Source organism: Castanea sativa, chromosome 11 (genome assembly GCF_040712315.1).
Source record: "Castanea sativa cultivar Marrone di Chiusa Pesio chromosome 11, ASM4071231v1".
Classification (NCBI taxonomy): Eukaryota; Viridiplantae; Streptophyta; class Magnoliopsida; order Fagales; family Fagaceae; genus Castanea; species Castanea sativa.
This window is the reverse complement of record NC_134023.1, coordinates 62639887-62652534: the sequence shown is the minus strand read 5'-3', so window position 1 is coordinate 62652534 and position 12648 is coordinate 62639887.

Below are 12648 nucleotides of genomic sequence, written 5' to 3'. Positions count from 1 at the left end.
GAAGAGGTTGAAGGTGACTTTACCGGTCTTGGGATTTTCAGAGGAGGATAAGGTTGGTACCATTCAACCCCATGACGATGCTCTTGTGGTCACTCTCAGGATAGGGAATTATGATATGAAGAAGGTGTTAATTGATCAGGGCAGTGGTGTAGATATCATGTACCCTGATTTATTTAAGGGGCTAAGATTGAAGCTGGAAGATCTTACTCCTTATGACTCGCCACTCATAAGCTTTGAAGGAAGGGCCGTTGTGCTGAAGGGACAGATTCGTTTGCCCGTTCAATCTGGCTCAGAAACGGTTGAGGTGAATTTCATTATGGTCGACGCGTACTCCCCATATACAGCCATCCTCGCCAGGCCATGGCTGCACGCTCTGGGAGCCGTCTCCTCTACCTTGCATGTTAAGGTTAAGTTCCCCTCTGGGGAATATGTTGAAGAGATCCTCGGCAGCCAATCGGTGGCCAGACAATGCATATCGGCCGCAGTGCTTCATCAGACAGAAGTCGAGTCATCGGCTTTACTCATCAAGGACTCATAGCAATTAACAGCTCCGGATGCCCCTGGAGCGGTGACAGGAGAGGAGACTCTTTGTGAGGAGTTAGAGAAGTTTTTGATAGCGGATGACCCAGAGAGGTTCTTCCAAGTTAGCATACGTTTGCCACACCAGGAGAAGATGGAGTTGTTGGAATTTCTGAAAGGCAATATTGATATTTTTGCGTGGGACCCTTATAAGGCTCCAGGCGTAGATCCGAACTTCATTTGTCATCATTTAAATGTCAACCCCGCCATTGTTCCGAGAAGGCAGCCATCTCGGCGTTCTTCCAAGGAACATTCCGAGGCTGTCAAGGAGGAGGTGCTCAAACTCAAGAGGGTTGGGGCTATTAAAGAAGTTTTCTACCCCGAATGGTTGGCGCATACGGTTGTGGTCAAAAAGAAGAATGGAACGTGGAGAGTATGTGTGGATTTCACAGATTTGAATAAGGCCTGCCCCAAGGATTCATTCTCAATGTCGCGTATTCATCAACTTGTGGATGCCACTATCGGACATCCTCATATGAGTTTTTTGGATGCCTTCCAGGGTTACCATCAGATTCCATTGGCATTGGAAAATCAAGAGAAGACTGCTTTCATTACTCCAACAGGGAACTACCACTATAAGGTCATGCCGTTTGGGTTGAAGAATGCTGGGGCTACCTACCAAAGGATGATGACCAGAATGTTCGAACAAAAGCTAGGGAAGACGATTGAGGTATATATGGATGATATGGTGGTGAAGAGTAAAACAATACCTTCACACGTGAAAGATCTGGCCGACACCTTCCAGGTGCTAAGAAAGTACAAGTTGCGCCTTAACGCCTCAAAGTGCTCTTTTGGCATGGGATCTGGAAAGTTCTTGGGATATATGATTACTCATAGAGGCATAGAGGTAAACCCAGCGCAGGTCAAGGCTATTCAGGATTTGCAGCCGCCTCAGAACCCAAAAGAAATCCAGAAATTGACCGGAATGATTGCCGCACTGAGCAGATTTATCTCTCGGTCAGCTGACCGGTGCCGTCCTTTCTTCCAATTATTGAATAAATGGAAAGGGTTTCAATGGACCGAGGACTGCGTGTTAGCCTTCCAACAGCTTAAGCAATATCTTTCTCGGCCACCCATTTTGTCTCGCCCCGAGGCGGACAAGGTCTTGTTTGCTTATCTGGCAGTGACCGTCCACGCGGTCAGCCTGGTCCTCATAAGGGATGAAAGCGGGGTGCAAAGACTGGTCTACTACGTTAGTAAGTCTTTGAATAAGGCTGAGGTGCGCTATCTACTCTTGGAGAAAACACTTTTGGCCATAGTTCATGCTACGCGAAAACTTCCTCATTATTTCCAGTCCCACACTGTGGTGGTTCTGACCCAATTGCCTCTCAAGGCGGTGTTACGCAGCACCGATTACTCTGGCAGGGTGGCAAAGTGGGGAACCATTTTGGGAGCCTTTGACGTTAAATACAGGCCTCGCACCTCGGTGAAGGGCCAGGTCCTTGCTGACTTGGTGGTAGAGTTTACCGAACCATTGCTAGAAAAACTCTAAAAGAAGCACACATGGATGAAAAATCAGTTGGTGTGATCACAGCCGCAGCACCTCCGACTTGGAAAGTGTATGTGGATGGGGCAGCTAATTAGAGAGGGTCTGGTGTTGGACTTATCCTGATATCCCCTGAGGGAATTGTCTTCGAAAAATCTTTGAGATTGGCGTTCTCGGCTACTAATAATGAGGCCGAGTACGAAGCAGTCTTGGTGGGCATGAGTATGGTATATAGGATGGGTGGAAAGGAAGTTTATGTGTTCTCGGATTCTCAATTAGTGGTCGGCCAGGTCACGGGGACCATGGAGGCTAGGGACCCAAGAATGCAAGAATACTTGGCCCAAGTCAAACGTCAGCAAGCTAAATTCGATTCCTTTGTCTTGTCTCACATCTCTAGGAGTGGAAACACCCATGCAGATTCTTTGGCCACGTTAGCAACGTCTTCGGCTCAGAGTTTGCCCAGGATTATCCTCATAGAGGATTTGCTAGAGCCAACTCTTATTGCTGCCAACGCAGCTCGCATCCATCTGATAAGGCCTGGACCCAGTTGGATTGACCCGGTCATATCTTTTCTTAAAAACGACATCCTTCCTAAGGACAAGTTTGAAACAGATAAGATACGTCGAAAGGCGCCACGTTTCTAGTTGTCCGAAGATCAGAAACTGTATAAACGATCCTTCTCGGGACCGTACTTGTTATGTGTACACCCGGAATCAACGGAAGCACTTTTGGAAGAACTGCATGAAGGGATTTATGGAAGCCACACTAGGGGAAGATCCTTAGCCCACAGAGCTCTGACTCAGAGCTATTGGTGGCCCAATATGCAGAGGGAGGCTCAGGATTATGCTCGAAAATGTGATCAATGCCAGAGGTTCGCCCCTAATATTTATCAACCTGAAGGGGTTCTCAACCCTCTCTCCAGTCCTTGGCCTTTTGTACAATGGGGGTTGGACATAGTGGGGTCATTTCCGAGGGCTGCAGGAAACAAAAGATGGCTTCTCGTGGGGACAGACTACTTCACTAAATGGGTTGAGGCCGAGCCCTTAGCAAATATCAAAGACGTTGATTCCAAGAAGTTTGTCTGGAAAAACATCGTCACTAGATTCGGTATACCACACACACTTATCTCAGACAATGGCGTTCAATTCAACAGCAAGGCTTTTAGGAAATATTGTGGTGATATGGGCATCATAAATAGATACTCCACCCCAGCTTATCCTCAGGGAAATGGGCAAGCCGAGGCCGTTAACAAGGTCATAGTCAATGGGCTCAAGAAAAGGTTGGACGATGCGAAAGGCAGATGGGTAGAAGAACTCCCACATGTTCTGTGGACGTATCGGACTACACCGCGCAGGTCCACAGGAGAAACGCCATTCTCTATGACTTATGGAGTCGAGGCGGTGATACCTCTAGAATCTGGTTTTCCCACCCTGAAGACGAGTTCTTTTAGCCCGGAGAATAACGATGGCCTCTTGGAGAAAGGTCTTGATTTAGTTGAGGAACGGCGTGAGGCAGCTATGGTCCAATGGCTTATTATCAACAGAAGCTTAAATGGGAATATGATGCCCACGTGAAGCTAAGGCCACTCGCACCTGGAGATCTTGTACTAAGAAAAGTTGTGGGTACTTCTAAGAACCCAGCTTGGGGTAAGCTAGGACCAAACTGGGAGGGCCCCTATTGCATTGTTTCAGTAGCAGGCATAAGGTCGTATCGGCTAGCTGACCTAGATGAAAGAATTGTACCACGCCCATGGAATGTAAATAACCTTCGAAGGTATTATTATTAATAAAATATGCTTTTGTTAGTTAACAGTTCAAAGTTATAAATACCTCAGGGGCTTGCAGTTACTATTCTTAAGTGTCAAACAGAAACTTGGTTAAGTATGGTCCTCGGACCACAAACCTTGTGGAAATTAATATCTTGTCATTTGTTAAACAGAACCTTAGTTATGCCGGGTCCTCGGACCTCCTACTTTGGGAAAATTAACATTTGAAGTTACTATTCTTAAGTGTCAAACAGAAACTTGGTTAAGTATGGTCCTCGGACCACAAACCTTGTGGAAATTGATATCTTGTCATTTGTTAAACAGAACCTTAGTTATGCTGAGTCCTCGGACCTCCTACTTTGGGGAAATTAACATTTGAAGTTACTATTCTTAAGTGTCAAACAGAAACTTGGTTAAGTATGGTCCTCGGACCACAAACCTTGTGGAAATTGATATCTTATCATTTGTTAAACAGAACCTTAGTTATGCCGGGTCCTCGGACCTCCTACTTTGGGGAAATTAACATTTGAAGTTACTATTCTTAAGTGTCAAACAGAAACTTGGTTAAGTACGGTCCTCGGACCACAAACCTTGTGAAAATTGATACCTTATCATTTGTTAAACAGAGCTTTGATATCTTATTATTTAGACATTGTTCTTATTCTTATCACATATTTTGTGGAAGTCAAATACTTTACCATCTCTTAAATTGAATCTTAAGGTAAGCAGTTGTAAATATCGAAACAAAGACTCTGTAAGGTATGATCTTCGAACCTTACACTCTACTAAAATTGATATCTCGGATTACAAAGTTTAACTATTATGTGGGCTTTCTAAGTAAGGCACTGCATACATCTAAGCTAAGTTAGTTTTTGCCAGATTCTTGAATGATATACTTTGCAAAGCAAGTGTGCATACGGCTGTTTAGAAGTTATAATTGTTTGACTGAGTGGAGTTAGACTTATTTATTCCATTCTTTCTTTAGCTACGTGCTAGTAAGAACTTTCATGACAAGCATAAACAGGATAAAGTCAAGTCAATACAACATGAATGAAAGTTGAATAAAAATTGTTCTTCATTAATTATAAGCATAATACATCACTATATAAAGAAACTGCAAGTACAAAAAAAAAATCCTATGCTAGGCCCTAAGCTTTGGGAGAGGGGTCTTGGAGGGAGCTGCTGCCAGCCTCTATGCTCTTCAGCTCCAACTCAAAGGCAGACAAGACTTGTTTCCCTTTGTCCGTTGGAGGAAGGATAGGCTCCACATTCTGGCTTTGCTCCTGCTCGGCAGCTTCACACCCGTCCTTCTCTTTGTGGAAACCTTCAGGTTCTGTAGGATCAGGAACGAGTTTTAGCACCACGGAAGGAGGGGCAGGAGAGGCAACAACAGGAAGGTCTTCTATCTCCTGTATGTCTAGGGGAAGCCAAACGTTCTCGGGCTTTCTCAGCTCGGAAGCTTGAGGAACCCCTGCTGGGTTCAAGGCCTCTCCCCAGACCTGTTGACAGTACTCTCGGCACAAGGCTGCAAAGGCTTCTGTCAACAACTCCTGCGTTGCAGTTACTCCCTCCTGATAGCTGGCCTGCTTAGTGGCCTCCAATGAGCGCTTGTGGGTGCGAGCCTCCTCCTTCATCCACGTAAGCTCCTTCTCCAAGTCAGAGCGTGCCCATTGGACTTGGGAGAGCTCGTCGTCCTTTTGGCGAAGAAGCTTACGCTGCCCCTCCACTTGGTTATCCATCGTCCTTAAGCTGGCCTCGGCACCATCTTTCTCTCTTTTTAGATCGGCCAGCTGCGATGTGATCTTCCCATTTTCTGCTAGGGCCTGGCGTAGGGACATTTCTATCTCTTGCCGTAGCTCTTGCTCCATTCCAGCTCGCTTCCGAGAATCCTCCACGAACTTCTCAGCCGCGAAAACTTCTTGGATGGCCTGCAAAAATGTCAGGGGGTTAAATGTGATAAAGTGTTTACAAATGAACCTAAAGTATAAGTGTGAGGTGGAACTTACCAGAGCTAAATCCCTTTTCAATGAAAGGAACAGCTGCGGCTGGCTCATCTTCTCCAAGGCTTCCATGTCCTTGGGCAGCAAAAGAGGACGCTCCAACGCCTCGGCCAGGTGGAGGGAATGGCCTTGTTGGAACAACCGGATGTTAGACTGGAGGGGAATTGGCGCTCCATCCAGTCTCAGTTCGGGAGACCACATAGCTGGTGCTCGGCACACCTCGGCCATGTCTCTGATCTCCCCGCTTTCAACTGAACAGGCGCGCCCTTTGCCCTTGTCCAGCTTTCGCTGCTGAGCCGGCGATGGTTGCTGTTTCAGCTTCTTTTGCTTCTCGCCACCAGCCCCCTCGACCTCCACCTTCCTTTTCTTCTTCGGATCGTCGGCAGGAGGCTTGGGGTCGGCAGGAGGAGGGGGTGGTGGCAAGGCAGGGGGAGCTTAGGATCCCCTCGTCCCCTTTCTGGCAACTTTCTCTCCTCTCGCGGTCAGGAGGTCCTTAAGCACGTCCATGTCCTCTTCAATAGAGCTGTCGTCTAGACGTGCTATCACTAGACCGGCTATCCCAGAGGTCTCGGCGGCTTCCTCTTCCTCGTCGAAAAGGACGACAAATGGGCTTCTACGAGGCCTTTGGGCGTCTTCAAGTTGAAACTTATCTATCTCCTCGTCCAACGTGTTCGACGAAGACACTTGCTCCTCTAGGACAACTGTTGCCTAAGAGTGCGTGGCAAGGGGGATTGCCGCAATGGTCTGTGTGTACAGTATAGTGTGGGGGTCGTCAGGAATGTCGTGGTCGGCTAAGAAGTGCGGTCTGGCCACTTGAATCCTTCTTCGCCTCCGGTCACCCGCAACGATGGCGTTCTCAATCTCCTGGAAGTCCGAGGAGATAGGGTCGTACCCTAATATCAAATGCGCCGCTCTCTGTTGCAAGTCTTCACTCACGAACACCTCTGAGCGTAGCACTCGATTCAAATCGGCAACGTTGCAATGGCTCAGGCGCAGGCGGACGTATTGTTTATCTGCAAAGAAAGACACCAAAACAGACAAACGTGGTCAAATTTGTAGGAAATGTAATAAGTTAAAATGCTTAGTAAATGTAAATGGACATTTTAAGATGTTTAGATGGAGCTATAGGGCGGGAAGTTAGATCCTAAGGAGTCACACCTGGATCTCCCCACTCGACTGGGCAGTGGGGGCCGTCGTGCCAGTTGCCTGAGGCGATGAGGTAGTCATCCTTCATGCCTTTATTGGACTTAGGCAAACAAGAAATCAACCTAACTACGCTAGAGCGGGATTTTATGTAATAGCCTACCCCTGTAAGTTTATGGCATTCGTAGATAAAGGCGACGTCATGCCAGGTAAGGTTCAGACCCATCTACTCGTTTAGAGCGTCAACGCTTCCTAAGACTTTAAAGACGTTGGGAGCACACTGGTCGGGGCACAACCGGTGGTTGCGGAGGTATTCCCTGGTCACACTTTTCATAGGGAGGGTCATCCCACCTTCTATGAAGGCAATCATGGGAATGATAACCTCTCCCGTTTTCCTAGACCCAGTCACGGCTTCCGCCGGACAGTATTTTAAACCTACGCCGCTGGGAATGTGGTATTTGGCTCTGAAACCTTCCATCCCAGCGGCGGTGTCAACTAAACACTTAAATCTACCCATCAGAAAGGAACGAAAGACTAAGTTTTAAGGGAAAGAATGGTTAAGATGGGAGCCGAGGACAGGATCCGAGGAGAATAGGTTAAAGAAAAAGAATAGGAACTTACAAGTTTGAAGTTGTGCGAGTTTCCACGGATTTCTGCAGAGAAAAGGTGATTACTGATGTTTTGATGGGATTAGCCCCTGAAGAATTAAATGAAGGCGCAGGTTCCCAAAGCGTCACGACGTGCAGAAAGCGGCCTCGAAATTGCATTCGTCCCACCCAAATTTTCAGGGGGTAACAAAGGTCGTTAGATGCTCATCTCACCGTTGAACGTGGGGGACAAGGTGTAACTTACGGTAATAAATGCGCGCGATTTTGAAAATAAAACCGCCAAATGGCATCCTCTGGAACACAAAGCGATCTCCACACGCGCAGTTATTTACAAAACGTGTGGGGTAAGTTCTCGTTGGATCAAAACCCTATTTTTCTCCTCGGATGCTGAAAAATAGAGTTTTGAGGGGCTATTGTGGGGAGTAAAAGGACCCAAGCGGGCATTTGGGCCTTTGGGCTCTAGCAAGGAGGGCCGATTTGTTCTTAAGCTAAGAATTTGTTAGTACTGCGAATCGGCCCATACGCCGAAGGTCCGAGGATACAGCCGAGAGTGAGTTTCTCCTCGGACAGACCCAAGAGAACTCGGAGATTCACTACGAAGGTCAAGGCAGAATTCTGGAAAGACTGTTGGTTAAAAGGGGGAAACCTTGAACCTTCTAGATACACCGGTGTTAGAAAAATATCAAGAGCAAAGGCTGCCACCTCCATATTAAAGACTCTGCACCTACCTCCCTGGCCGCATTAATGGGGAAGTGGCCCCTGAACAGTAGAGCTGAAACTTCTGGTCACTATTCAAAGGCACTAAGAAAAGAAATATCTAAGGGGGAGGGGGTTTGAGCAACACGTGGATAAAACATCAGGAAAAGAAGTATTTAAGGGGGTTGAAGGCCAAAGAAAAAGGGGCCAGTTTGTAACCAAGAAAGAAATTAAGAATTGTAATCTTTAAGAAAGAAAGAGAAATAATACAGAAGTGGTCATCGGCTCACGTCCGAGGAGGTCCATCAGCAATTATCATTTATTATTTACAAGTGTTTGCACACTATATCCTGTTATTAAGTTCTCAGTACCTCTAATCTAGATTTCAAGCCCACGCTCTACAAATTTCATTGTTTAAGGCTCATTGGACCTGAGCCCATAATTGTCTTTGGGTCCAGGTGCAATTGTGCACTTACAGCCTTAAGCTACGACCTTATTTAATAAAATAAAAATTAATATATATTTTGAAAATCTAACCGTTAAATTGCATGTTCTTTATGCTCTTAATACACATGTTAAATTTCGTGTCAATCAGATATTATTTACTATATGATTTATAAACATATATTTTATGCATAATTCTAAACTATAAAAACTTGCAATTAAACAGTTTATTGATGAAATAGTTATTAATCTTTAATTTTCTAGAAATTTTGTAAACATGAAAAATATAAGAAAAATATGTAATCCAATAATGAATTTGTCAAAATTCACCTCCAATAACAAATAAATATTGAGTAATGTTGTAACCTTAGGCTACAATTAATTTTTTTGGTAAACTTTGTCCCAATTTATTTACCTGAAAAAAAAAACAAAAACAAAAAAAAAACAACTAAACCATAATTAATTTATTGATTGACTCTTATGACTAATTAATATTTATTTATTTTGGTTGAGGATTTTATCAAATGAATATAATTAAAGTTTTTTAGGATACAGATATAACATGACATCATTTTATTAGACAAACTAAATACGTGTGACAAGCTTACGTGGTACTTAAACAAAAATAACATGACATCATTTTAGGGATAAAATCTAAATTCTGAAAGATAAGGATGGAAAATCCAAAAATTTCAAACTTTAAGAGCATTGTTTATACTTAAGCCTACCATAAATATTGTTTTTGTAATATGACTTGTTATGCTATAAATAGTATACGATCATGAGATGCCATGTCTTGGCCTACTTCAAAAAATTTATTGGTATCTTGGCCTGACGATGAGAGCAATATTATCATGGAACAGGCATTATAAATGGAAATTTTATGATTTCTATAATAAATAATAAATAAAAATAGACGCAATAAGGAATGATACTCATAAAACCATCATTAAATCATATTGGCGGGCACCTGAATCTTTGCTATGTGGAAGCTCATTTTATGTTATAGTACTTTAATCGTTCTTCTACAAGCATAACAAAATCTCACAAAATTTTAATTTTATACTATATGTCTATCCATTATAGATCAAAATTAAATTAAATAAAAAATATATATGATACCGAAAACCACCATAACTCAAAACAAGGATGTTATGAAAATGTTGTGAAATTTTGTTGTATACTTAGACTTTCAAATAGAGATGAGATTGAAAATAATAATGTTTACAAACAATTGTGTTACCAATCATCTAAAAAAATTTCTGCTTATTAAGTGGTTGAAATTCTTTAATTATATTTATTGCTACCTCAATTTGTAAGTTTCATATAGAAATTGTTTTCGTAGATTTAACATTTTCCTAAATATAATATAGAACAACGTGAAACATGAAAGTCCGCTACTCATGATTTAATTATTCCAAAGGCCTAAAAAGGTATCCACTACTAAGATGCTAAGAGAGATTGACAATGGAAAATGCAACTATAAGAAAAGTTATGAGAAACTTTTTCTAGAATAATTTTTATAATTTCAGTATATTATACTATAAAAAAAAAATCATTAGAAGAACATTAAATTTTTTTCCTAAAAAATAGTCAAAAAAACAAAATGATGAGATCATGATAATATCTTTTTAGATGATTTCACATGCCATGCATGCGTGGCGTAAAATTAAAGTAAATAATTAAATAAATCCAGCCCTTGAAATTGTAAAATCTCTTGGCTAAAATTTATAATAAGAAAAAAAAAATCATCAGAAGACACTATTACAGGCAGTAAGCAGCTGAATTTTGAGACCATAAGAAACAGATAAATGTCCCAAAAAACCTACTCAATCTTAGATCCACTTCGGCAAAGTGGATATATACTCTCAAATAATAGAATACTAGCTATAGCTTAATATATATGTCTCATTCATGCGCCTTCTGAACTTTCTGTTGAAAGTTGCAAGTTTGTGCAAACCCAAAGTTTATTTTAGCTTAACATCTCAGCAATCTTTACAGCAATCTTTACAGAGACAGCAACAGAATAAATAAAAGAGGCTGCAAAGTGGACAACAGAGAATAAAAAAAAAATTGAAGTAATAGCAAATTATGATATAAATGCCCTATGTTAACTGATAAGACTAAATAGGTATGGTACATACCCCAAAAAAATGTGTATAATAAAGATCTTCTATATAATCATACAGTGAAGTAAGAAATAGTTGTATATTGAAAGGTCTTATACAAGGAGTCCCTCGAAAAAGAGTTCAAATCTTCTATCTCACTTTTCCTGCTCCACTCTATACTCCATCAATAAAAATTTGCTACGTGTTCATTTAATTAATTAAATACTATCATTATTGACTTATTAATGCTACCGTTATTAATTAATAGTAGTATTTAATTAATTAGATGAATACGTGGCAAGTTTTTATTGGTGAAGTATAGAATGGAGCAGAAAAAGTGAAACAGAAGATTTGGACTCCTCGAAAAATTGTGTGTTAATTAAGGAAGAAAGAAATTAAAGAGAGAGTAACATTAGTTTTGGATGTTAAATTGAAATGATCATGATTCTATAGCTATGATGGTGGCTTGCCATTTCTTAATAAAACTTCTGTTGTGATCTTCACAACCAGTCTGTCCTTCACTTCCTGTTGGTGTTTTTAAGGCATAGTTCAGCAGTCCAAGCAATTCAGGAAATTATTTATTCAAAAATATAAAATATTTATACAGAAATAGAAATATAGAAAAAGAGAGAAAGATGGACAAGACCTTGTTGAGGGAATTGTAGCGGTCTTCTGGATTTTGGCTCCATTAGTCCTATCTTGAAAGAACCGGGGGTGCTATGCTTTAGCCAGAAGGGGATCAATACAAGTGCAAGAACCGGTTGGAAAGCTTTTGTTGTTATTTATAAATTTTCTTCCAGAGAACTTTATTCTGCTCTTCAGTTTTGATGTACCAGCAAGCACAAATGTAGGGGAGTGAGTACAAGTTACCCACTTTAAAAATATCCTTTATCACTAAAAGAATAAAATTTAAGCTTTATTTGTGAACTTACTTTGTTAATTAGGGTCAAAACTTTATTTTGATGGTTTGGTATTACTTATTTTTATGGTTTATTATTTTGCTTAAAAATAAATAAAATGAAGGTTTTTGTTAACTAAGAGCACATTCATGTTGGTGAGCTATATTTTTTAGTTTTTAACAACTCAAAAAACTACTTTATTTATTTTAACATCTCATTTTAAAATTCACTCAATTTTATTTCAGTAACCACTTCATTTAAATAATCTTCCCTTTTATTCTTTCTGAGCAATATTCATTAGTTTTTTCTCTTGCACAATTTTTAGCCTCCATTCACTTGGTTTTCTAGGCGTACCTGTACAGGTTTGTGTGTGCATTACCTTTATATATATATATATATATATATATATATATATATATATATATATATATATATATATATATATATATATACACACTTTTAGGTGAACTTGTACTGGTTTGCCTTTGAGAGAATGAGAAATGCATTCCGGGAAGAAATACGTATTTTTATATGTGAGTTCGGTTTTGTTTAGGTGGTTTTATATGTATTTTTCTGATCTGTTAACGGGAAGATATACGAAAAAAAAAAAAAAAAAAAAAAGAAGAAGGAAAGAAAACAATATTATAATTGATGATGCCATTAAAATAGTATATTTTGGTTTTACTCTTAAGCTACAGTGCGCTGCATAGATGGCAATTCACTGTAGCTTAAAAAGTTATATATTTTAGTAATAGCTTTACTAATGCAATCTCATTTTTGAGATGGTTGTTAAAAATAGTAATTTGACAATTTGGCACCACTAACACTAATGTTTGGACCAAAGAGCAGAGGTTTTAAGGTGTATTTAATATTTATTAAATGATGTTTTATACATTTATGTATATATTCAGAAAAAATAC